Genomic DNA, 26,458 nt, shown 5'->3' with positions numbered 1-26,458 from the left:
ACTGGGATATGTGTCACTGCATACAACCTTCGGAAAAGGGAACCAATCCAGAACACTCAAGATAGACTACATTGTGGTCGACGTGAGTCAGCCTACAATGCCTTAATAGGTCGGACAACACTAAATCAACTCGACGCAATAGTCTCGACTCCGCATCTATGCATAAAATTCTCAACTACAGAAGGGATAGCTACAATAAAAGCAGATCAAAAGATGGCACACCTCTGTTATAACGAAAGTCTAAACCTCAGAGGTAGAGGAGAAGAGTTCCATACAATTGAGCTTGGTGGAGCTCAGAGGCGAGAAGAACTCCGTCCACAGCCTGAAGGAGAAGTAGAGAAAATTTGGATCGGAGACACCTCGGACAAAACAACTAATATTGGTATGATCCTAAAAGGAGACACAAAAGAATTACTAGTACAGTTCTTACGAGATAATGTCGATCTCTTTGCATGGAAAGCTGCAGACATGCCCGGCATAGACCCCAAACTAATGTACCACAAGTTGGCGGTCTATCCAGGATCTCGGCCGGTACAGCAGAGACGAAGAAAACTTTGGTCAGAACGATCCCAAGCTGTGGAAGAACAGGTACAAACACTACTGGAGGCAGGATTCATAAGAGAAGTCAAGTACCCACTATGGCTAGCTAACGTCGTCTTGGTGAAAAAATCAAATGGAAAGTGGCGAATGTGCACCGACTACACTGATCTCAACAAAGCCTACCCAAAAGATCCTTATCCACTCCCAAGTATCGACGCTCTGGTGGATGCCTCATCCGGATATAGATACCTCTCGTTTATGGATGCATATTCCGGATACAATCAAATCCCCATGTATCCACCAGACCTCCTTTTTAACACCAAAAGCAAATTACTACTACATAGTGATGCCTTTTGGTCTCAAGAATGCGGGAGCTACTTATCAAAGGCTAATGATAAAGTCTTTTCAGATCATATCGAAAAAATCATGGAAGTCTACGTGGACGACATGTTAATAAAGACACAAAGTGAAGAGACATTATTGTCCGACCTGGCCCAAGTGTTTGACACTATAAGGAAGCATGACATGCGACTCAATCCTGCAAAATACACCTTTGCAGTAGAAGCAGGCAAATTCTTAGGTTTTATGCTCACACAAAGAGGAATTGAGGCAAATCCGGATAAATGCCAGGCCATACTCAACATGAAGAGCCCAACTTGTGTTAAAGAGGTGCAACAACTCAACGGGAGATTGGCAGCCTTATCCAGATTCTTAGCAGCATCAGCGATAAGATCTCTTCCCTTTTATGCTACTTTAAGGAAAGGAAAGAAGTTCGAATGGACAATGGAGTGCGAGCAAGCCTTCCAGGATTTCAAAAGTTTCTTGGGATGACCACCTGTCCTAACTCGACCATGAGAGGAAGAGCCACTCGTATTATACCTCGCGGTAGGAAGTCGGGCAGTAGCCTCAGCACTGGTTTGAGAGGGCGACGAAGGGCAACAACCTGTATACTTCATTAGTAAAGCGCTACAGGGATTTGAGCTGAACTACCAAAAAATAGAAAAGTTTGCCTACGCTCTCATACCATTAAGGTTCGGACCAACCAACCCATAAAAGGGATATTGCAGAAAACATATCTAGCAGGCAGAATTTTACAATGGGCGGTCGAGTTATCCGAGTTCGACCTCCAATATGAAGCTCGGACAGCCATCAAATCACAGTACTTAGCCGACTTCATTGCAGAATTCATAGACACCCTGGAAACCCCCACAGAATGGAATCTCTACGTGGACGGTTCCTCGAATAAGACTGGAAGCGGTGCGGGTGTGATAATAGAAAGCAACCAAGGAACCCAAGTGGAGCTTTCCCTCAAATTTGGGTTCCCGACCTCAAATAACCAGGCGGAATATGAAGCATTATAGCTGGTTTGAAGCTGGCTAAGGAGGTGGGAGCTCAAAAACTTAACATCTTCAGCGATTCATAAGTAGTCACCTCACAAATAACAGGAGCTACCAAGCCAAAGACCCCACCATGAGAAAATATTTGGATAAGACCAGGGAACAACTCGGACAACTCGGGGAATATAAGATCCACCACATACCCCACGAACAAAATGCCTGAGCTGACGCACTCTCAAAGCTAGCCAGCACCAAACCAGGGGGCAACAATAGAAACCTCATCCAGGAAATGCTACAGAACTCATCAGTCTCGGAAGAGGAAAAAGTCCTGGCCATAACAGGTCAGGATCAAGGATGGATGACCCCCATAATTAATCACCTCAAAACAGAAACACTCCCCACAGATGAAAAGGAGGCAAAGAGATTAAAACGGGAAGCACAGTACTACACTATCATAAACAACACCCTATACAAAAGATGGATTTCAATACCATTATTAAAATGTGTGCCGACCTCCAACACAAGGGAAATTTTGGAGGAAATACACAGTGCATTTGTGGCAATCATCTCGGAGCACAAGCTCTCACAAAAAAAGTACTTCGGAAGGGGTTTTATTGGCCAACTCTACAAAAGGAAGCTACAGAGTTTGTAAAGACATGTCCACCATGCCAGAAGCATGCCAACTTTCACATCGCCCCGCCGGAAGAACTCATCAGCGTAACCTCACCTTGGCCATTTGCAAAATGGGGACTCGATCTTGTCGGACTCTTTCCCCAGGGATCGAGACATGTTAAATTCCTCATAGTAGGGGTAGACTATTTCATAAAGTGGATCCAGGCAGAACCCCTAGCCAACGCCACTGCTCAAAGAAGCCGGAAATTCCTATATAGAAACATTGTCACAAGGTTCGAGGTTCCATACTCCATCACCACAGACAATGGCACCCAATTCACAGATGCAGGCTTCAGAAAATTAGTAGCCGACATAAACATAAAGCACCAGTTCACCTCCGTCGAACATCCCCAAGCCAATGGACAAGCCGAAGCTGCCAACAAAGTCATATTGGCTGGGCTAAAACAGAGATTACAAGACACAAAGGGAGCTTGGGCCGAAGAACTTCCACAAGTCCTATGGGCATATCGAACAATGCCACATTCCACTACAAAGGAGTCACCCTTCCGATTAGCATATGGAACGGAGGCAATGATCCTGGTAGAGCTCGAGGAAGGGTCACTTAGAGTAGTCCATTATAATGAAGAAGCCAACTTCCAACTTCGAAGGGAAGAGCTCGACCTACTTCCGGAAATCCAAGAAAGAGCTCGGATCAGGGAAGAAGCACTAAAACATCGAATGGCTTCCAGATATAATCAAAAGGTAGTGCCAAGAGGTTTCGCTGAGAATGATCTCATCCTAATCCGTAATGATATTGGAACAACTCAACCCGGAGAAGGAAAGCTGGCAGCAAACTGGAAAAGACCCTACCGAGTCATAGAAGTACTTGGGAAGGGCTACTACAGACTATCCGAACTCGACGGGTGAGAGCTTCCCAGATCATGGCACGCCTGCAACCTAAGAAGGTACTATAGCTAGAGAAGATAAAGGATCTCATCATAGGATGCACTCTTTTTCCTGAAAAGGTTTTTTAATGAGGCACCAAGTTGGGATCCAAAAATTATCCGACTCAAAAGGATAAAAACTCTATATGTACATATTTTTATTTTTATTTTAAATAAAATGTATTAGACGTTCTACAAGTGTTCAAGACGCATTAATCTAAAACATTCATCGTCCGATTATAAAGCGACAGATTGGCGGAAAGTGAAACAAATTCACTGCACAATCACGATAAAGACCAACAGAGATGAAAACCAAATTCATCTAAAAGGTCGACTAAACGAGGATATAATCCACCTTCTACAAATCGACAAAGATGAAAACAGAATAATGCAAGAAGTTATCGAAAGTGATCCGGAGAAAGGACCTGAGGTCCTAATGAATTGCTAAATAATAACTTAAAAGACTGGCTGACGTTAACAAGTCGGACCAAGTCAAATCAAGTTACAATTAAACCCTGGAAAGAGGTCTGGCCAATGCTATAAAAGAGGATTACTTTAACTTAGAAGGGCTCGACATGACAAAGTCGGCCCAAAACATAAAGTTATAAAAGTAATCCCTGAAAGAGACCTGAACAAGGTCCAAAAAAGAGGATTACAAAAATAACTTAGAAGGGCCCGAGATGATGAAGTCGGCCCAAAACATAAAGTTATAGAAGTAATCCCTGAAAGAGACCTGAATAAGGTCCAAAAAAGAGGATTACAAAAATAACTTAGAAGGGCCCGACATGATGAAGTCGGCCCAAAACATAAAGTTATAGAAGTAATCCCTGAAAGAGACCTGAACAAGGTCCAAAAAAGAGGATTACAAAAATAACTTAGAAGGGCCCGACATGATGAAGTCGGCCCAAAAACATAAAGTTATAAAAGTAATCCCTGAAAGAGACTTGAACAAAAGTCCAAGAAAGAGGATTACGAAATAACTTAATACAACATATCGAATTCGGACCCGACATGTCGAAATCGACCCACATAAAAGTGCGAATGCTACAAAAGGTAATATTTGGTAGAGACGTCACAAAAGGCCCAAACAAGAAAGGATTTTGGCCTCAAAGGAGTTAAAGCCACAAGCACAAAGGAGGTCGAACAGCAAGGCTCCAACATTCTTAAAACCCAGAAAGATACCAAGTCAAGTGCAAATAAGCATGATATAAAAATACAAAAGTGTTAACAAGCTTCAGAGGCCACCAAAGTCTACCCCAAAGGCTTGGAAACTACCTTTGTTTTTCAAAATAAAAGTTGCTAAACTAGCAACTAAAAAGTGTCAACAGTCAGCAAAATAAATTTACAAAATAAAGAGTTTAAAAGCCCACAAGTCGGGCTGTCTACACAATAAAGAGAAAAAAAAGCTAAACATCAGAAGCCTTCTCAGTAGCATCAGTACGGGGTAAGGGAGGGCGAGTCTGAATAGGCACAACATCCACGGTCCCATCATCTCAATTCAGGATTTGACAGTCTGGATCGGATGTGGGATGATCGACCTCAACTGGAGGAACTGTAGGAGTTGACACTTTGGCAGCAGGCGCAAGAGGAGGCTCCACATCATCATCATCCTGGTCGTCAGGGACAATCTTGCCATCCCTCACAACATTGTCCAGGATGAAGAGAGCAAGGTCGACTTCAAGAGCAAGAACCCGAACCTGCTCCTTCAGGTTCTCATAAGCAGTATTTACGCTGCCTACAAGGTGACCCTGGAATTCGGAATAGTCAACCCGGGCCGACGCTAACTCCTCCCTAAGATGCATAACTTCCCGATAAGTGGTGACGTAGCTGTCTTTATGCCTCAATGTCGTATCCTCGGCTAATTTCAAAGAAGCCGCCAAAGCAAGCGAGCTAGCTTTCTCATTCTTCAGCTCCTTCTCTAGTTTGGGTACTTTCACCTCAAGTTCCTCCTTCAAGCTCTTTATCCGATCAAACTCTTGTTTTGCCTCCTCCATGAAGGCTTTGGTGGCATGGAGAGGAAGATTTTGAGCAGTTTGATACAAGGCAGCTCCCATATGTGCCATTTTTACACTACTCCGAGTTATAAAGTCCAAATAGCGAAGGAGTGATACATCATCCATAGGGAGGGCACCGTAGGGACCGATTTGCTGATCTACGAACTTGACCGCATCGAAATCAGGGGCATCAAGGTTGAAAGGCTCAATTGTCTTCTGCTTCTTGTTGGGAGGAGCACCAGAAGTGGCAACAGAGGCTTGGGGAGGATCAACCAAACGAACCCGGGGAGTCGGGATTACCTTCCTCGTCCCAGGTGAGCTCGGCACGGCCGGCTTCGACTGAGCTTGGGATGATCCCTCCCCGGCCGCCCTGGCCGAGACGTTTTGGGCTGCGGTAGCTTTTCTCGCCCATTTGAAGGCCTTCATGGATTCATTATTCTTAATCATCTCTGCAAGCAAACACAACAGAAAGGAATCCAGTCACAAATTGGAAAAGAATTTGCATAGGAACAAAACAAATAGAGGAAAATAAAAAATATAAACTACACAGCTCAGTTTGGAGGAGAGAGGGATTGGTTAAAAATTTCTTTGTGTCGAGATGGGGAGGCTGACCCCAGTGCTCTTCCAAGACAGTCACAAAAGCTTGCTCAGCCTCATCCAACATTTCCCATGTATATCTAGATACTCTCACATCTTTTTTCCATTCTAAAGGAAAGGCGGGCTTGTCATTTTCATCTAGAAAAAAGGGCCGAGCTTCTTCAACAGCTCGGACCTTAAAAAAGTAATTTTTAAAATCACGAAAGGATTCATCAAACATGGAGAAGACCTTCTTTACTACCCCAGGTTTCGTCAAAACAAAGAGATAGAAGAAAAGAGATTGCGAAGCAGGAATACCGAATCCATCACACAACAATTGAAAGATTTTTATGAAACCCCAGGAATTGGGGTGAAGTTAGGAAGGAGCAACATTACAGGACCATAACAGGTTGGTTTCAAAATCAGTAAAAGGAAGGGTGATACTCATTTGACCAAAAAAGAAAGGGCGATCTCCAACAACCTGAGTAGAGAAACAAACTCTCTCTTCAGAAGTGGGAGGTACGAGTTTGTAATTCTTTTCCTCACCAACACTACTACAAACCCTATGAAACTGCCTAAGCTGCCGACAAAACTCAGAATCAACCAGAGAAACACACAAAAGAACCATTGAATCAACCCAATCAGCCATTCCCTCAGGGACTTGGGAGGACGTCTCAACAATGTTCTTGTGAGAAGACATGAGGTCAACTAGTCCTACAGCAAGAAGAAAAGAAAACAGATTACTAACCCAAAAAACATCTCGGATAAAAAACAGAACAGCTCGGACAGGCATGACACAGAGCAATGCAAGCAACAAAAGAAAACCTCAGGACACACACTAAAGATCCAGGGGCTTTCCTTGGGGGCAAGTTAGGGAGCAAGGACTCAAGGAAACCTACAAGTTACATCTCTACACGACCTAACAGGAAGACAACACTCCGAGAGGAAAACCATGAAGAAAAGCCATCAAAATAATTACCTCCCAAAATTCACAGTTTCGGACGAAACTACCAAAAAACAAAAGCGTCAAGAGGAAGTCAGGAGGGAGTCATCAAAAACACCTTTTCCAAAACACCCCAAACAAAGATGATTTACGAAGAAAATCAAAAAGGAACCAACTTTCTATGAAGGTTCATCAGCAAAGTCATCAAACATAACGAAAGTCATCAGAAGGAGCAATCTTTTGGGCGAAGCAAGTAGGTTCATAAAAGCCAGGAAAAACATACAGCATAGCGACGAGCAAGCACAATGAAGCATAAAGATTCAAGCTTTCAAACATGCATTTAAAGCAAAAGCAAAACTTCACAGGAACTAAAAGCAAAGAAGGAAAAAGTGGCAAGAGAAAGAAAAATCAAACCTGGAAGAACAGGAGAAAACCCTGAAGAGAAGTTGAGAGCAGAAGCGATAGGAAGAAAAGCCACCCCTCGAACAGAAAGCCTCACGGAAGTAAGAAACAGAAGGCAAAATCCAGAGTCACCCACAAAAGAAGCAACAACCCAAAAATATCACAGGGAGAAATTATAAACTCCAGGCAAAAAACAGAAAGAGAGAAAGAACAGGGAGGTTACGAAGAAGAGAAACCGTTTCCTGAGTATGAATTTCAAAAAATAAAGAAGTTAAGGGAAATGGGGCAATTAAAAACCAATTAATGAAGGTATTAAAAGCCCCGCATATTCCCAAAGCCAGGAGCGCTAATACAAAAGCACGCGCTTTTTAAAGAAGCAAAGGAAACGTTCCGTATTCAAAGGAAGAAAACCTCTACGAAATCGACAAAATGCTTGAGTTTGACTTTCAAGCAGAGAAGGATCGAAGTGCTAAAAACTAAGACTCGACCTCCGAAAAGAAAGACCGAGCTCAAGCAGGGGCACTGTTCATACCCTGGGTCAAGCTTTCCGACCCGGGATGATTAGCGGAAAAGCGACCGACCTCCTCAGGTCAGATCATCCGACCTCTTCTTAAAGAGCTCGGCCAAATTGCCAGGAAAGCCCAATAAAGGGCCTAAATAAGAGGAACACGACCCAAATCTAAAGACAGTCCAAGCCTACAGGGATAAGGGCGGTTCCCTTGAAGATAAGATGACCTCAACTCAAAAAGATAAGATAAGATAAGATAACTAACTTATCTTATCTAAAAAGGTCACTCTACAACTACTATAAATACACTGGAGCACCCAGGTATAACTCATACTCTAATTCTACTAAAAACATGTTTAATACCCATGCTAACTTAAGCATCGGAGTCTCTTGCAGGTACCCCCACCCTCCGGTGACCTAGGATCAGCAGTGCAGCCAGTCCAACAAGTCAGACACGACAGCTCCAGCCGTCACTCACCAGCCGGACACGTCATCTCTGACCGGTGCAGAAGATCTCGTCCGAGATCAACCTACAGTTTCAGGTAACCCTCGGAACAATAACATTCGTAAGAATTTCTCAACTTTCATTGATGTTGTATTTTGAGTTTATCAGTTGAAACACAATCTTCTAGGCATTAGCCAATTGTGTGATTTATATTGTTTGGCTATTTTTAAGAAATTGGAATGCTTGATTGTGTATGAAAAATATGGTGAAATTTTGTTTTTAAAAGATGCAATAATGTGTATAGACTAATCTTAGAGGAACTAAAAGAACAAAGTGTAGCTTGTTTTACTTCTATGGGATTTAAGAAATGGTTATGGCATAAGAAATTAGAACATGCAAGCATGCTTCGAGTTTCTAAGCTTGTGAAAAAGAATTTGGTTAGAGGTCTTCCTAAAATAAAATTTGACAAAGACATCACTTCTAATGATTGTCAATTGGGTAAAAAAGCTAAAAATTCTTTAAAACCCAAGGATGACATCTCAACCAAAAAAACAGGAAAATTCTACATATTGATCTTTTTGGTCCTATAAGGACTCAAAGTCTTGGTGATAAGCACTATAACTTAGTAGTGTTTGATGACTATACTAAGTTTGGATGGATTCTTTTCTTAACTCATAAGAATGATGTCTTTCTTGATTTTTCAACTCTATGCAAAAAGATCCAAAATGAATTTTTTTGAAATTTATTTCCTTAAGAAGTGATCATGGAAATGGGTTTGGAAATCAACACTTTGATGAATTTGGTATTTCATATAATTTTTCATGTCCTAGAATACCTCAATAAAATAGAGTTGTTGAAAGGAGAAATAGAGGCCTTCAAGAAAAGACTAGGGCTATGTTGTGGTGAAAATGAAATTCTAAATTTCTTTTAGACTGAAACTATATTTTAAACCAAATCATCATTAGAAAAGTTTTAAAGAAAACACCATATGAGCTTTGAAAAGGAGTACCACCCAATCTTAAGTACTTTGATACTTTTGGATGCAAATATTTTGTGTTAAACAATAAAGATAATCTTAGAAAATTTGATACAAAATCTTATGAAGGTGTCTTTATTGGATATTCAACCACTAGTAAAGCTTATAGAGTTTACATCAAGGAACACAGAATAATTGAGGAGTCCATACATATCATTTTTTTTGGTGATTCTAACTCCATCTCAAGTGTTGTTGAGAAAATTGATGCAGGAACTAAGATTGCACAAATTCAGATAGAATTCAAGGAAAAGACAAATCTGACCCACAATGAAATATGTTGTTCATAATTCTACAGACCAGAATCTAGGAGACTATTCTGTTTTGTCTCCTCCTGACACAGAGATTTCTGAAAATCTCAATGGAACTGATCATGTTCATACTCAACCTGAGATCACCTCACGAAAATCAAGAGTGGAAGTTCTTAAAGAACCAACCACATGAATTCATCATTGAAGATCCCTCTTGGATAAAGGGAATGGAGGAAGAGCTGATCCAATTTGAGAAAAATGAGCTGGGTATTGTGATGCAGATTTTGCAAAAATCGTGTGAATAGAAACAATATTTCAGGGAGTTGTTACTTTCTTGGACAATCCTTGAATGTGTGGTCAAGTCATAAGCAAGCTGTTGTTGCTATGTTAACGGCTGAGGCCGAATATATCTTAACTTCTTCTTGTTCTCAATTGACTTGGTTCAAAGCACAACTTGCACATTACAAATCGCAAGTCAATAGTATCCCTATGTTTTGTGACAACTTGAGTGCAATAAATCTTTTAAAAAAATCCTATTTTACACTCAAGAATTAAGCACATTGAAGTAAGATTTCATTCCATAAAAGAACATGTGCAAAAGGGAACAATTGACATTCAATTTGTGAAATTGAGAATTACTCTAGGGACTATTGTTGAGTTTTTTTTTTTAATTAAATATGCTTAAAGATTTTTCTGGTTGTTTTTGTCGCTCAGGTTACAGGGAGACAAAACTGGGCAAATAATGACTCCCTCTAGGTTCCATGAAGTTTAGACTATGTGTTGATAATTTTAAATGAATTTGGATATGAACTAAAACCATGGTGGTCAAATGTGTTTTCCTTAAAACCAATACTAAGCCTAAGAGAAAGTTGTTTTGTTTTATGAAGTGGGTCTCATTGCTTGTTTTGATCATATATACCAAAAAGTGGAGTATTTGCATTCATCATTTTTCAAGTCAAATAAGTTTCAAATTCTTTTCAATTTTTATTTGACTTGTCATTTTAAAACTGCCTGTATTGTTTTTAAAATTCAAAATTCTTTGAATCTCATTTTATTAAATTGGTTTGTGTTTTCAAAGGATTTTTGAATATTTAAAACAGTTATTATGATAAATTCTCATCTTCATTACAACTCCCATTTTTTCTTACATATAGAATGTTTTTAACTTGCATTTTTGAGTATTTTGGTGTTGATCTGAGTAATGAAACCCAAGACAGAATTTAATATCTTAAATGTAGTGGTGCTGTAAAGAAATCTAAGAAAAAGGGCACAAAGGCAGCCAAGGATACGGTTTTGAAAGAAGAAAAAGATTGTTCATACCCTGGGTCGAGCTGTCCGACCTGGGTTGTTCAACGACAAGTCGACTGACCTCTTCAGGTTAGAATTATCCAACCTCTTCTCAAAGAGCTCAGCCAAATCACCAGGAAAACCCAAATAAGGGCCCAAACAGAGAAACACAACCCAAATCCAAAGGCAGCCCAAGCCTAGAGAGATAAGGGCGGTTCTCTTAAAGATAAGATGACTTCCCTCAAAGATAATATAAGATAACTATCTTATCTCCAGAAAGATCACTCTACAAACATTATAAATACATTGGAGCACCCAGGTATAACTTATACTCTGATTCTACTAAAAACCTGCTTAATATTCTTGCTAACTTAAGCATCAGAGTCCCTAGCAGGTACCACCACCCTCCGGTAACGAAGGATTAGCATCACCACAAGTCCAACAAATCGGACGCGATAGCTCCGGCCACCACTTACAAGTCGGACACGTCAGTGCCGATCAGCACAAAAGATCTCGTCCGAGATCGACCTACAGTTTCAGGTAACCCTCGAAACATTGGCGCCGTTGTCGGAGAATTTGGAAGTCATCCCATCATCATGGTGGATAACTTTGACAACAACCACAATTCTGATTTAGAAAACAGAACGCCATATAAGAATGCAGAGGTCACAATAGACGATACTTCTCAACCTAACAAAGACAAGAATTCACCAAACACGGGAGCCATGGAGGCACTTCAGGATCACCTGAAACAACTCGAAAAAGAGGTCGAGTATCAACGGGAAGCCGAAAGAGACCTACGAAGGGAAGCTAGGTGACGCCGTGAGTTAGAAGACAAGCTCCTAAAGCTCGAAGCCGATCTCAAGGCCAAAACTACTCGATCCAGCCACGAAGATAGCTCCCGTAAGGACCAAGACCCATTCACGAAAGAGATCATGAAGACCAAAATTTCAAAGGACTTCAAACCTCCCGACATGACTCTATACGATGGCATAGCAGATCCCAGCCATCATCTCAATAATTTCAGAAGTAGAATGTACCTCACTGACACCTCAGATGCAGTCCGCTGCAAAGCCTTCCCGACTACCTTAACAAAGACAGCAATTAGATGGTTCAACAACCTGCCCTCTAGGTCCATCTCAAGCTTTGACGATTTGGCCAAGAAGTTTCTAGCCAGATTCTCCATCCAGAAAGACAAAACTAAGCACACCCCAAGCCTATTAGGGATCAAGCAAGGAGATCGGGAAAGTCTCCGCAGCTACATGGAAAGATTCAACAAAGCATGTCTGGACATACAAAATCTGCCAACAGAAGCAGCCATAATGGGTCTCATCAGTGGCTTACGAGAGGGACTTTTTAGTCACTCAATATCGAAAAAACATCCCACATCCCTGAATGAAGTGTAAGAATGAGCAGAGAAATACATCAACATGGAGGAAAACTCTCGATTAGGAGAGACCTCAAAGTCCGAATTCTCCTACTCCTCCCGGGACAAGGACAAAGAGTCCAAGAAAAAAGAAGATTAGCATGGAGAAAAGATCAAGAAATACCACGATTACACCCATCTTCGGGTGTCTCTTGTAGATGTCTATTGAGAAGTATGCCATACTGAAAAGATACCCCCAGCTCACCCACTCAAAAGCAAGAAAGGAGGAGAAAATTGGACTGAATAGTGAATACTATGAATACCAACGAACGCTTCGACTTGAAAAATGTCATAGAAAAACTGGTGAGAGAGGGGAAACTAGATCGGTACTTAGCCAGCAGAGTAGATAAACCAAGAAAAAGAAGAAGGTACGAAGATGTCGGACGAACTGAACGACCACCTCGTACACCGGAAAGACATGTCCACATGATACACCGGAAAGACCAGAGAAGCTCGGCTGACATCTTGTTCAAAACCGCCTTCGACAAACTCGGCCTGTAGGAAAAAAAACTCAAAGCCTCGAGGAAAAAGAACTCAGAGCATATCCGAACAGCCTATTCGGGCTGGGAGACACTCCCATCCAACCACTTGGATACATCTCACTACACACAACCTTTGGAAAAGGAAACCGGTCAAGGACACTCAACATAGACTACATCGTGGTCAACGTGAGTTCAGCCTACAATGCCCTAATAGGACGGACAATGTTAAATCATCTCGCAAAAGACATCTTAAAGAAGTATATCATGTTGAGGGAGGAGAAGAAGCACCCGACATCCCCACTATCACTTTTACTAAAGAGGACGCAGCTGGCATCATCTCGGGACATGACGATCCCATGGTCATCACTATCATATTGGCCAACACCAATCTCTACCGCACACTGGTAGACCAGAGAAGCTCGGCTGACATCTTGTTCAAAACCGCCTTCGATAAACTCGGCCTGGAGGAAAAAAACTCAGAGCCTGGAGGAAAAAGAACTCAGAGCATATCCGAACAGCCTATTCGGGCTGGGAGACACTCCCATCCAACCATTTGGATACATCTCACTACACACAACCTTTGGAAAAGGAAACTGGTCAAGGACACTCAACATAGACTACATCGTGAGTTCAGCCTACAATGCCCTAATAGGACGGACAACGTTAAATCAGCTCGGCGCAGTAGTCTCGACTCTACATCTGTGCATGAAGTTCCCAACCACAGAAGGAATAGCTACGATAAAAGCAGACCAGAAGACGGCGCGCCGCTGTTACAATGAAAGTCTAAACCTTAGAGGCAGAGGAGAAGAATTCCACACCATCGAACTCGGGGGAGTTCAAGGGCGGGAAGAACTTCGACCATAACTCGAAGGCAAAATAGAAAAAGTCCAGATCGGAGATGTCCCAGATAAAAAAACCAATATCGGCACAATCCTAAAAGGAGATGTAAAGGAGTCACTCATACAGTTCTTATGAGATAATGTCGACCTCTTCGCATGGAAGGCCGCAGACATGCCAGGCATAGACCATAAGTTAATGTGCCACAAATTGGCAGTTTACCCAGGATCTCGGCCAATACAACAGAGATGCAGAAAGCTCGGACCAGAATGATCCTAAGCTGTGGAAGAGCAACTACAAGCTCTACTGGAGGCAGGATTCATAAGAGAAGTTAAGTACCCACTATGGCTAGCTAACATCGTCTTGGTGAAAAAATCAAACGGGAAGTGGCGGATGTGCACCGACTACACTAATCTCAACAAAGCCTGCCCAAAAGATCCTTATCCACTCCCAAGTATCGACGCTCTGGTGGATGCCTCCTCTGGATACAAATACCTCTCGTTTATGGACGCCTATTCGGGATACAATCAAATCCCGATGTACCCACCTGACCAAGAAAAAACCTCATTTTTAACCCCGAAAGCAAACTACTGCTATATCGTCATGCCATTCGGACTCAAAAACGCAGGAGCCACTTATCAAAGATTAATGAATAAGGTCTTCGCAGACTACATCGGGAAAGTCATGGAAGTCTACGTAGACGACATGTTAATAAAAATATAAAGTGAAGAGTCGTTACTGTCCGACCTCACCCAAGTATTCGACACTACAAGAAGACATGGTATGCGACTTAACCCGGCAAAATGCACCTTCGCAGTAGAAGCTGGCAAATTTTTGGGTTTTATGCTCACATAAAGAAGAATTGAGGCAAATCCGGATAAATGCTAGGCCATACTCAACATGAAGAGTCTGACCAACGTTAAAGAGGTACAGCAACTCAATAGAAGATTGGCAGCCTTGTCCAGATTTTTAGCTGGATCGGCAATAAGATCTCTCCCCTTCTACGCCACCCTAAGAAAGGAAAAGAGGTTTCAATGGACAACAGAGTGCGAGCAGGCCTTTCAGGATTTCAAAAGGTTCCTGGGACAACCACCTATTCTAACTCGGCCACGGGAAGGAGAACCACTTGTATTGTACCTCGCAGTAGGAAATCGGGCAATAGCCTCAACACTGGTCCGAGATGACGACAGTGGACAACAACCCATATACTTCATCAGCAAAGCATTACAAGGGTCCGAACTGAACTATCAAAAAATAGAAAAAATCACCTATGCTCTCATACTAACATCTCGACGACTTCGCCCATATTTCCAAGCCCACATCATCAGGATTCGGACCAACCAGCCCATAAAAGGCATTCTGCAGAAAACAGATTTTGCAGGAAGAATTTTGAAATGGGCAATTGAGTTGTCCGAATTTGACCTTCAATATGAAGCTCGGACAGCCATCAAATCACAGTATTTGGCCGACTTTATTGCAGAGTTTACGGGCACCCCGAAAATCCCTATAGAGTGGAATCTCTACCTAGACGGCTCCTCAAACAAAACTGGAAGTGGCGCAGGCGTGATAATAGAAAGCAACCAGGGAGCCCAAATAGAACTTTCCCTTAAATTCGGGTTCCTTGCCTCAAACAACCAAGCCGAGTATGAGGCATTACTAGCTGGTTTGAAGCTGGCTAAGGAGGTTGGAGCTCAAAAGCTTATCATCTTCAATGACTCACAAGTAGTCACCTCAAAAATAGCAGGGAGTTACCAAGCCAAGGACCCCACCATGAAGAAGTACTTAGACAAAACCAGGAAACAACTCGGACAACTTGGGGAATATGAGGTCCGCCACATGCCCTGGGAACAGAATGCTCGAGCTGATGCACTCTCAAAACTAGCCAGCACGAAACCAGGGGGCAACAATAGAAGCCTCATCCAAGAGATGCTGCAGAACCCGTCAATCTCAGAAGAAGAAAAGGTCCTAGCCATAACAGGTCTGGATCAAGGATGGATGACTCCCATAATTAATTATCTCAAAAACAGAAACACTCCCTACAGAGAAGAAAGAGGCAGAGAGGTTAAAATGGGGGGCACAATATTACCCCATCATAAATAATACCCTATACAAAAGAGGGATTTCAACACCATTGTTAAAGTGTGTGCCGACTTCCAACACAAAAGAAGTCTTAGAAGAAGTACACAGTGGCATCTGTGGCAACCATCTCGGAGCACAAGCTCTCACCAAAAAGGTACTCTGGGCCGGATTCTATCGGCCAACTTTACAAAAAGAAGCAATGGAATTCGTAAAGACATGTCCACCATGTCAGAAGCATGCTAATTTTCATATCGCCCCCACCAGAGGAGCTCATTAGCATAACCTCACCCTGGCCATTTGCAAAATGGGGACTCGACCTCATGGATTGAGGCAGAACCCCTAGCCAACGCTACTGCTCAAAGAAGTCGAAAATTCTTATATAGAAATATTATCACAAGGTTTGGGGTCCCATACTCCATCACCACAGATAATGGCACTCAATTCACAGACGCAGGCTTCAGAAAATTGATGGCCGACTTGAAAATAAAGCACCAATTCACATCCGTTGAACATCCCAGGCCAATGGACAGGCAGAAACTGCCAATAAAGTTATATTAGCCGGGCTAAAACAGAGATTATAGGATGCAAATGGATCCTGGGCTGAAGAGCTCCCACAAGTCCTATGGGCATATCAGACAACTCCACACTCCACCACAAAGGAATCACCTTTCTGATTAGCTTACGGAATTGAGGCAATGATCCCAGTGAAGATCGAAGAAGAATCACCCATAGTAATCCACTACAATGAAGAAGCCAATTCCCTACTTCAAAAGGAGGAACTCGACCTACTTCCAGAAATTCGAGAAAGAGCTCGCATCAAGGAAGAGGCGTTAAAATGTCGGATGGCCTCAAGATACAACCGAAAAGTAGTACAGCGAGGTTTTGCCGAGAATGATCTCATCTTAATCCAAAATGATATCGGAACAAGTCGACCTGGAGAAGGAAAGCTGGCAACAAATTGGAAAAGACCCTACCGAGTCATAAAAGTGCTCGAAAAGGGATACTACAGGCTGACCGAACTCAAAGGACGAGAGCTTCCAAGGTCATGGCATGCCTGCAATTTAAGAAGGTATTACAGTTAGGAGGTAATAAAAGATCTTAGGATGAGGTACACTCTTTTTCCTAAAAAAGGTTTTTTAACGAGGCACCGAGCCAAGATCCACGAACTGCCTAACTTAGAGGGATAAAATGCGCACATGTATATATTTGCATTTTCTTTGAATAAAGTTTTTAGATTTTCTACAAATCCTCTTATCAAGACGCATTAATCTGAAACGCAAAAAATTCATCACCCGATTATAAAGCTACAAATCGGCAGAAAGTGAAAATCAAATTCACTGCTCGATCACGATAAAGACCAACAAAGATGAAAACCAAATTCATCAAAAGGTCGACCAAACGAGATCAAAGCCAATTTCTAGAAAATCGGCAAAGATGAAAAGGCGACAAAAACAGAATAATGCAAGAAGTTATCGAAAGTGATCCATAGAAAGGACCTGACGAGGTCTTAATAAAAATGGGTTGCTAAAAATAACTTAAAGACAGGCCGACATAAAGAAGTCGGACCAGTCGACCACAATAACCAAAGTTATAAAAAGTAAATCCCTAGAAAGAGGACTGGCAAGCCCTAAAAAAGAGGATTACTAGAAATAACTTAGAAGGGGTCGACATGATGAAGTCGGCCCAAACCAAAAGTTATGAAAAAGTAATCCATAAAAGAGACATGACCAAGGTCCAAGAAAAATGGATTACCAGAAATAACTTAGAAGGGATCGACATGATGAAGTCGGCCCAAACCAAAAGTTATGAAAAAATAATCCATAAAAGAGACCTGACCAAGGTCCAAGAAAAATGGATTACTAGAAATAACTTATAAGGGACCGACATGATGAAGTCGGCCCAAACCAAAGGTTATGAAAAAGTAATCCATAAAAGAGACCTGACCAAGGTCCAAGAAAATGGATTACTAGAAATAATTTAGAAGGAACCGACATGATGAAGTCGGCCCAAACCAAAAGTTATAATCCATAGGAAGAGACCTGCCAAGGTCCAAGAAGAAGGTATTACTAGAAATAGCTTCAAAACATGACCAAGTTTAAGAATTCAGACAACAGAAGGTAGGCGCTATAAGGGACCCAAGTGGACCCAGAAAGCCATGACCTCAAGAAAATCAAATTACAGGCACCGTATCAGAGAATGCAAAGAAGACTAGTTGCACAAAGCTAGCCTCAACTAAAATAAAAAATAAAACGCAAAAGGCAATCAAAAAAGATTGGACAACAAGGTTCCAACACTCCCAAGATTCCAGAAGGTGTCAAAAAGGTGCAAACAAGCATATCACAAAAGAAACAAGGTTGTTATAATAACAAAACTCAAGAGGCCACCTGAAGTCGACCCCAAGATCCTGAGAAACTACTTTGTTTTTTCCAAAAAATAAAGTTGCTAACAGAAAGCAACCAAAGTATCCAGAAGTCAAGACTACAAATTACAAAAAAGAGTTCAAAGCCCACAGGTCGGGCTATACACAAATGCATCAGAAATAATTAGAGAGAATCCAAAGACTTCCCAGTAGCAGCATCCCGAGGTGAAGGAGGACGAGTCTGAAGAGGTACCGCATCTACCGTCCCATCATCCGGTTCAGGATCCGAACATTGGGATCAGACTCAGGCTGACCGACCTCAACTGCCAAAGTTGAAGAATGCGGGGCAATGGAGACTTTGGCGGAAGGTACGGGAGGAGGGTCGACATCATCATCATCAGGGTCATCAGGGACAATCTTACCATCTTTTACAACGTTATCCAAGTGAAGAACGAAACTCTCGCGCGATCTAGAATTTTCACGAATAAATTCCCGTTGTAAGTATAGCTTCTAGACCGACAAGAATTCCTTTCTTACAAAAGTTTTGGTTGTCACAAGTAACAAAACCCAATAAAATTTATAACCGAAGTATTTAAACCTCGGGTCGTCTTCTCAAGGAATTGCAGGGAAGTATGATTTATTATTGGCTATGGAAAATTGTATATTTTTGGGTTTTTTGAAATAGAGAACAAGTAATTTAAATGGCAAGAAAAATAAATTAATAATTAAGAAAACTGTTGGCAAGGTATAAGAACTAGAAATCCTATCCTAATTATCCTTATCAGATGTGATGAGAATTGGATTCTGCTCCCACTTAGTTAACCCTCACTAAATAAAGGACAGTCAAGCGGACTAATTAATTTGACCATCAAGTCCTAGTCAAATCCTTACGGAAAGACTAGAGTTATTGGAATTCAAATCAATCAGCAATTTACAAATCTCAATCAAATGCTGAGTCTGATAACTCAAGTGTTACCAATTATTTAACCAAAACCAAAAGGAGAAAATAAATCTTAAATTAAATTGAAAGCAATCATAAATAGAGTAAAACAATCATTAATCTAAAATACCTCAAATTATATTAAATAGAATATTCAAATCTAACATGAAAAAGTTCATACGCCAATTTCGAAAGATAAATAACAATTAAAATAATAGAATAAATAAAACTAGAAAGTAATTTAAAAGAACATTGAACCTGTGATGAAGAAATAACCATAAAATAAGAGGAATCCTAATTCCTAAATCCTAAGAGAGAGGAGAGAGTCTCTCTCTCTAGAAAACTACATCTAAAAACCTAAAATTATTTATTATGAAAGTATATGAATGAATGGATGCATTCCCCCACTTTATAGCCTCTAATCTGTATTTTTTGGGCCGAAAACTGGGTCAAAAACAGTCCAGAAATCGCCCTCAGCGATTTCTGGTACGTACAGGTCGCGGCAAAGTGACGCGGAAGCGTTGTCCACGCGTTAGCGTGGATTGCGTTTTTGCCAGGTCACGCGTCCGCGTGATCCACGCGTTCGCATCGCCTGGCTTCGGGAAAGCTATGTCAAATTATATATTGTTGTGAAGCCTCAGACATTAGCTTTCCAACGCAATTAGAACCACATCATTTGGACCTCTGTAGCTCAAGTTATGATCGATTTAGTATCAGAAGGTCAGGCTGGACAGCTTTAGCAGTTCCTTGAGTTTCTTGTATTCCTTCCACTTTTGCATGCTTCATTTCCATCCTCTAAGCCATTCCTGTCCTGTAATCTCTGAAAACACTTAACACACATATCACAGCATCGAATGGTAATAAGAGAGGATTAAACATAGCTAAATTAAGACCAAAGAAGCATGTTTTCAATCATAGCACAAAATCAGGAAGGAAAACGTAAACTCATGCAAATCATATGAATAAGTGAAGAAAAGATTGATAAAATCCACTCCATTGAGCACAAGATAAACTGTAAAATAGTGGTTTATCACCAAGCTAAAAAGAGTAAGGTCAAGCTCGGGCGCAATAACTCAAACTTGATCCTTCAAATTCTCATAAGCAGCATTTACACTTCCTATAAGATGACCCTGAAGCTCGGCGTAGTCAGCTCGGGCAGACTTCAAATCCTCCCTAAGACCCATCATCTCCCTATAAGTCATGACATAGCTTTCCTTATGCTTCAACGCCATATCTTCAGACAACTTGGCAGAAGCCGCCAAGGCAATAGCCCGAGTCTTCTCACCCTCCAACTGGGACATATTCCAACCTGGCCTCCTCCATAAAAGCCTTCGTTGCGTGAACTGGGACATCCTGGGAAGTCCGAAGCAACGCTTCCCCCATGTGTGCCATTTTTATACCACTCCGAGTAATGAAGTCCAAATGACGAAGGATAGACACGTCATCAGTAGGAACAACACCATATGGAGCAATTTGTTGATCAACAAAACCAACAGCGTCAAAGTCAGGAGCATCCAGGTTAAAAGGTTCCACGGTCCTTGGCCTTTTCGGGAGAGGGCCGGCAGAAGGAGAAGAGGTAGCAGTAGAAGTATGAGGGGGATCAACCAAGTGAACTTGAGGAATAGGAATCATCTTCCTTGGCCTAGTAGTATTCAAGACAGGCTTCTTGGGAAGAATCTGGGAAGATCCTTCTCCAGCAACTTTGGCTGAGATGTGCTGAGCTGCTGTAGCCTTTCTTGCCTTCTTAAAGGCATTCATGGATTCATTATTTTTCACCATCTCTGAAAAAACACAGCAAAACAAGTTACAAATCCGAAAAAAGCAAACACAAAAAAGAAAGTACAAACAGTGCCAAAGAAGTTGGTCACTACCCAGCTCAGCTCGGATAAGAGAGGGGTCCCCCAAAAATCTCTTTGTATCAAGATGGGGAGGTTCCCCCCAAATATCTTCTAACACAGTTACAAAGGCCTGCTCAACCTCATCAAGCATCTCCCACGAGTATCGAGACACCACAACATTTCTTTGCCAACACAAGGGGAAGGCAAGTTCACCATTTGACTCAAGAAAAAACGGTCGAGCTCCCTCAACAGCTCGGACCTTAAAAAATAATTCTTAAAATCCCTAAAGGACTCATCATACATAGCAAAAACTTTATGTCCTTGGGCAGATCGAAAGGAAATCCAAGAAGCTTTCTTTTTTGAAGAAATCCCGGGCTTAGTCAAAACAAAAAGATACAAAAAGAGAGTCTGAGAAGGTTTAACATCCAGCTCTTGGCAAAGCAATTGAAAGATCTTGATAAAACCCCAGGAGTTCGGATGAAGCTGGGATGGAGCTACGTTACACGACCACAACAAGTCGGTCTAAAAGGAGGAAAAAGGAAGGGTGATGTTCATTTGGCTGAAAAAGTAATCGTAAGCATAAAAGAAGGGGCGTTCCTCCTGGGTCAGAGCCAGAAAGTAAACCCTTTCATCAGAATCAGGTGCTACCAATTTATAGTTGTTCTCCTGATCTCTACTACTACAGATTCGATGATGTTTTCTAAGCTCTTCACAGAATTCAGAATTAACTACAGAAACACACATCAGGACGAGGGAGTGATAAACCACTATTTTATGGTTTATATTGTGTTTAATTGTGTGGTTTTATCATGATCCTTACCCACTTATTCATTAAATTAGCATGCATTTAGATTTCCTTCCTGAATTTATTACATGTTTGAAAACTGCTTCCTAGAGACTTTAATTATTTATTTTTAATTCTCCTTTATTCCATTCGATGCCGTGATCTATGTGTTAAGTGTTTCAGACTTTATAGGGCATGAATGAGTTGGAGATTGGAAAGGAAGCTAGCAAAAATGGAAGGAACACAAGAATTTGAGGAGATAACCAGCGAGAAGTGGCGCGGTCGCATGGCTCACGCGACCGCGCGAAGGAGAGCAAATTGCAGCGACGCGGTAGCGTGGACGACGCGAACGCGTGGAGAGGAAAAAGTGCAAGCGACGCGTCCGCATGGATGATGCGATCGCGTGACATGTGCGATCTGCATAATCTGCAGAATTCGTTGGGGGCGATTTTGCACCCCATTTCGGCCCAGTTTTTGGCCCGGAACAGCAGACTAGAGTCAGAGAACATGCAGAAACAAAACAGATTCATTCAGTAGTTTTTAGATCTAGTTTCACTCTCTTAGGTTTTTCTCTCTAGTTTTTAGGATTTCAATTTTCAATTGGCCTTAGCATTGGAACATTGAGAAGAGTTATTTCCTCATCAAGACTTCATCATTCTAGTTTGTTCTCTTAACTTGGTTTTATTCTTCCATGTTCTTTGTTATGTTCAATTTTGTCATTCAGATACTTTTATGATTAATTAATGCAAGGATTATTTCTTTTTAATTCAATTTCAATTCCAATAATCATGTCTTCTTTTAATTCCCTTTCATGTGCTATGGATTCTTTATTTACAATGCGTGAGTAGTTTCCTTACTTGATGGGGAGTTGATTAAAAGGAACTCTTGAGTTGGAAGGATTGAAGGAAAGAATTTGTAGTTGGGTTAAATGTTGGATTGCTATCCTGTCACCAACGCCAATCCCTTTGAACTAAGTGGGTTGCAACTTGTGAACAGATCTGGCATTCCAACTTGTTTGACTTTCCCTTACCTAGTAAAGGATAACCAAACAGAGTAACCGTTAATTATAAATCAATCTTAAAAATCACTCCATCAATGATAGAGATTCTAACCAATCAATTCCCAATCAAGGCTTTTATTTATATTATTTAAAATTCCTCAATTTAAATTCCAATTTACTTAGCTCAACTTCTTGGAACATCTGATTAATAAAATAGCACACTTTTCTGCAACTCGTTGGGAGACGACTGGTACGCGGAATCGTGATTACACTTTAATTATGTAAAATTCATTGCTCTTTCTTTCCCTGGAAATGGCTCCAAAAACGTGGTGCCAGTACCATGGTTCACAACTCCGTGTAACTAACCAGCAAGTGCACTGGGTCGTCCAAGTAATACCTTACGTGAGTAAGGGTCGAATCCCACGGAGATTGTTGGTATGAAGCAAGCTATGGTCACCTTGCAAATCTCAGTTAGGCAGATATAAATTGATAATGGTGTTTTCGAATAATAATTAATAGAATAGGGATAGAAATACTTATGTAATTCATTGGTGAGAATTTCAGATAAGCGAATGGAGATGCTTTCGTTCCTCTGAACCTCTGCTTTCCTGCTATCTTCATCCAGTCAGTCTTACTCCTTTTCATGGCTGGCTTTATGTGATACATCACCATTGTCAACGGCTACTTTCGGTCATCTCTCGGGAAAATGATCCAATGCCCTGTCACGGCACGGCTAATCGTCTGGAGGCATCACCCTTGTCAATGGCTTCATCTTATCCTCTTAGTGAAAATGGTCAACGCACCCTGTCACGGCACGACTATTCATCTGTCGGTTCTCGATCATGCTGGAATAGGATTTACTATCCTTTTGCATCTGTCACTAACGCCCTGCAATCGCGAGTTTGGAGCTCGTCACAGTCATTCATTCATTGAATCCTACTCGGAATACCACAGACAAGGTTTAGACTTTCCGGATTCTCTTGAATGCCGCCATCATTCTAGCTTACGCCACGAAGATTCTGATTAGGAGATCTAAGAGATATTCATTCTAGCTTATTGCATGTAGAACAGAAGTGTTTGTCAGGCACGTGTTCATAGGGGAGAATGGTGATGAGCGTCACACATAATCATTACCTTCATCACGTTCTTGGGTGCGAATGGATATCTTAGAAGTGAAATAAGATGAATTGAATAGAAAACAGTAGTACTTTGCATTAATCTTTGAGGAACAGCAGAGCTCCACACCTTAATCTATGGAGTGTAGAAACTTTACCGTATGAAAATACATAAGTGAAGGTCCAGGCATGGCCGAGATGGCCAGCCCCCTAAAACGTGATCACAGGATCAGAATACAATCCAGGATCCAGGATGTCAAAAAGACTAGTAAAAGGTCCTATTTATAATAAACTAGCTACTAGGGTTTACATGAGTAAGTAATTGATGCATAAATCCACTTCCGGGGCCCACTTGGTGTGTGTTTGAGCTTGAGTGTTGCACGTGTAGAGGTCTTTCTTGGAGTTGAATGCCAGCTTTTGTGCCAGTTTGGGCGTTCAACTCTGGTTTTGGCTCCTTTTCTGGCGCTGGATGCCAGAGTTGGGTAGAAAGCTGGCGTTGAACGCCAGTTTACATCGTCTATTCTTGGCCAAAATATGGACTATTATACATTGCTGGAAAGCCCTGGATGTCTACTTTCTAACGCAATTCGAAGCGCGCTATTTTGAGTTCTGTAGCTGCAGAAAATCCATTTTGAGTGCAGGGAGGTCAGAATCCAACAGCATCAGCAGTCCTTCTTCAACCTCTGAATCTGATTTCTGCTCAAGTCCCTCAATTTCAGCCAGAAAATACCTGAAATCACAAAAAAATACACAAACTCATAGTAAAGTCCAGAAATGTGGATTTAACATAAAAACTAATGAAAACATCCCCAAAAGTAACTAGATCCTACTAAAAATATACTAAAAACAATGTCAAAAAGCGTATAAATTATCCGCTCATCACAACACCAAACTTAAATTGTTGCTTGTCCCCAAGCAACTGAAAATCAAATAGGATAAAAAGAAGAGAATATACTATAAATTCCAAACTATCAATGAAACATAGCTCCAATCAAATGAGCGGGACTTATAGCTTTTTGCCTCTTGAATAGTTTTGGCATCTCACTTTATCCATTGAGGTTCAGAATGATTGGCATCTATAGGAACTCAGAGTTCAGATAGTGTTATTGATTCTCCTAGTTCAGTATGATGATTCTTGAACACGGCTTCTTCATGAGTCTTGGCCGTGGCCCTAAGCACTTTGTTTTCCAGTATTACCACCGGATACATAAATGCCACAGACACATAATTGGGTGAACCTTTTCAGATTGTGACTCAGCTTTGCTAAAGTCCCCAATTAGAGGTGTCCAGGGTTCTTAAGCACACTCTTTTTTTTTTTGCTTTGGACCTTGACTTTAACCGCTCAGTCTCAAGTTTTCACTTGACACCTACACGCCACAAGCACATGGTTAGGGACAGCTTGGTTTAGCCGCTTAGACCAAGATTTTATTCCTTTAGGCCCTCCTATCCACTGATGCTCAAAGTCTGGGATCCTTTTTATTGCCCTTGCCTTTTGTTTTTAAGGGTTATTGGCTTTTTTCTCTTGCCTCTTGGTTTTAAGAGCTTTTGGCTTTTTTTGCTTGCTTTTTCTTTTTTTTTCTATTTTTTTTTGCCTATTTTTTTCTTTTTTTTCTGCAAGCTTTGTTCTTTGCTGCTTTTTCTTGCTTCAAGAATCATTTTTATGATTTTTCAGATTATCAAATAACATGTCTCCTAGTCATCATTCTTTCAAGAGCCAACATATTTAACATTCTTAAACAACAACTTCAAAAGACATATGCACTGTTCAAGCATTCATTCAGAAAACAAGAAGCATTGTCACCACATCAATATAATTAAGCAAAGTTCAAGGATAAATTTGAAACTCATGTACTTCTTGTTCTTTTGAATTAAAACATTTTTCATTTAAGAGAGGTGATGGATTCATAGGACATTCATAACTTGAAGACAAAGTTACTAACTACTAATGGTCATGTAATGAAGACACAAACATAGATAAGCACATAACATAGAAAACGAAAAACAGAGAAAGCAAGAACAAGGAATGAATCCACCTTAGTGATGGTGGCGTTTCCTTCTTGAGGAACCAATGATGTCCTTGAGCTCTTCTATGTCTCTTCCTTGTCTTTGTTGCTCCTCCCTCATTGCTTTTTGATCTTCTCTTATTTCATGAAGCATGATGGAGTGCTCTTGATGTTCCACCCTTAGTTGTCCCATATTGGAACTCAATTCTCCTAGGGAGGTGTTGATTTGCTCCCAATAATTTTGTGGAGGAAAGTGCATTTGAGGCATCTCCGGGATCTCATGGAAATGAGCTTCTTGCGCCTCTTGAGCTCCATGATTGGGCTCTCTTGCTTGCTCCATCTTTTTCTTAGTGATGGGCTTGTCCTCTTTAATGAGGATATCTCCCTCTATGTCAATCCCAGCCGAATTGCATAGGTGGCAAATGAGGTGAGGAAAGGCTAACCTTGCCATAGTGGAGGACTTGTCAGCCACCTTGTAGAGTTCTTGAGGTATAATCTCATGAACTTCCACCTCTTCTCCAATCATGATGCTATGGATCATGATGGCCCGGTCTATAGTAACTTCAGACCGGTTGCTAGTGGGAATGATTGAGCATTGAATGAACTCCAACCATCCTCTAGCTACAGGCTTGAGGTCCAATCTTCTTAGTTGAACCGACTTGCCTTTGGAGTCAACCTTCCATTGAGCTCCTTCTACACATATGTCCATAAGGACTTGGTCCA

General features: G+C 41.3%; 1 pseudogene; it reads right to left on the bottom strand.

Annotated features, from left to right (window-relative positions):
• Nucleotides 1-20,276: 20,276 nt before the first annotated feature.
• The window catches only part of LOC148566923 (uncharacterized), a 72,031-nt pseudogene continuing 65,849 nt past the window's right edge, over nucleotides 20,277-26,458 (bottom strand).

This window comes from Arachis ipaensis, chromosome B4 (assembly GCF_059453495.1).
Source record: "Arachis ipaensis isolate K30076 ecotype BB chromosome B4, ASM5945349v1, whole genome shotgun sequence".
Lineage (NCBI taxonomy): Eukaryota > Viridiplantae > Streptophyta > Magnoliopsida > Fabales > Fabaceae > Arachis > Arachis ipaensis.
Note: the sequence above shows the minus strand (reverse complement) of the source record. Positions and strands in the feature narration are given on the sequence as shown.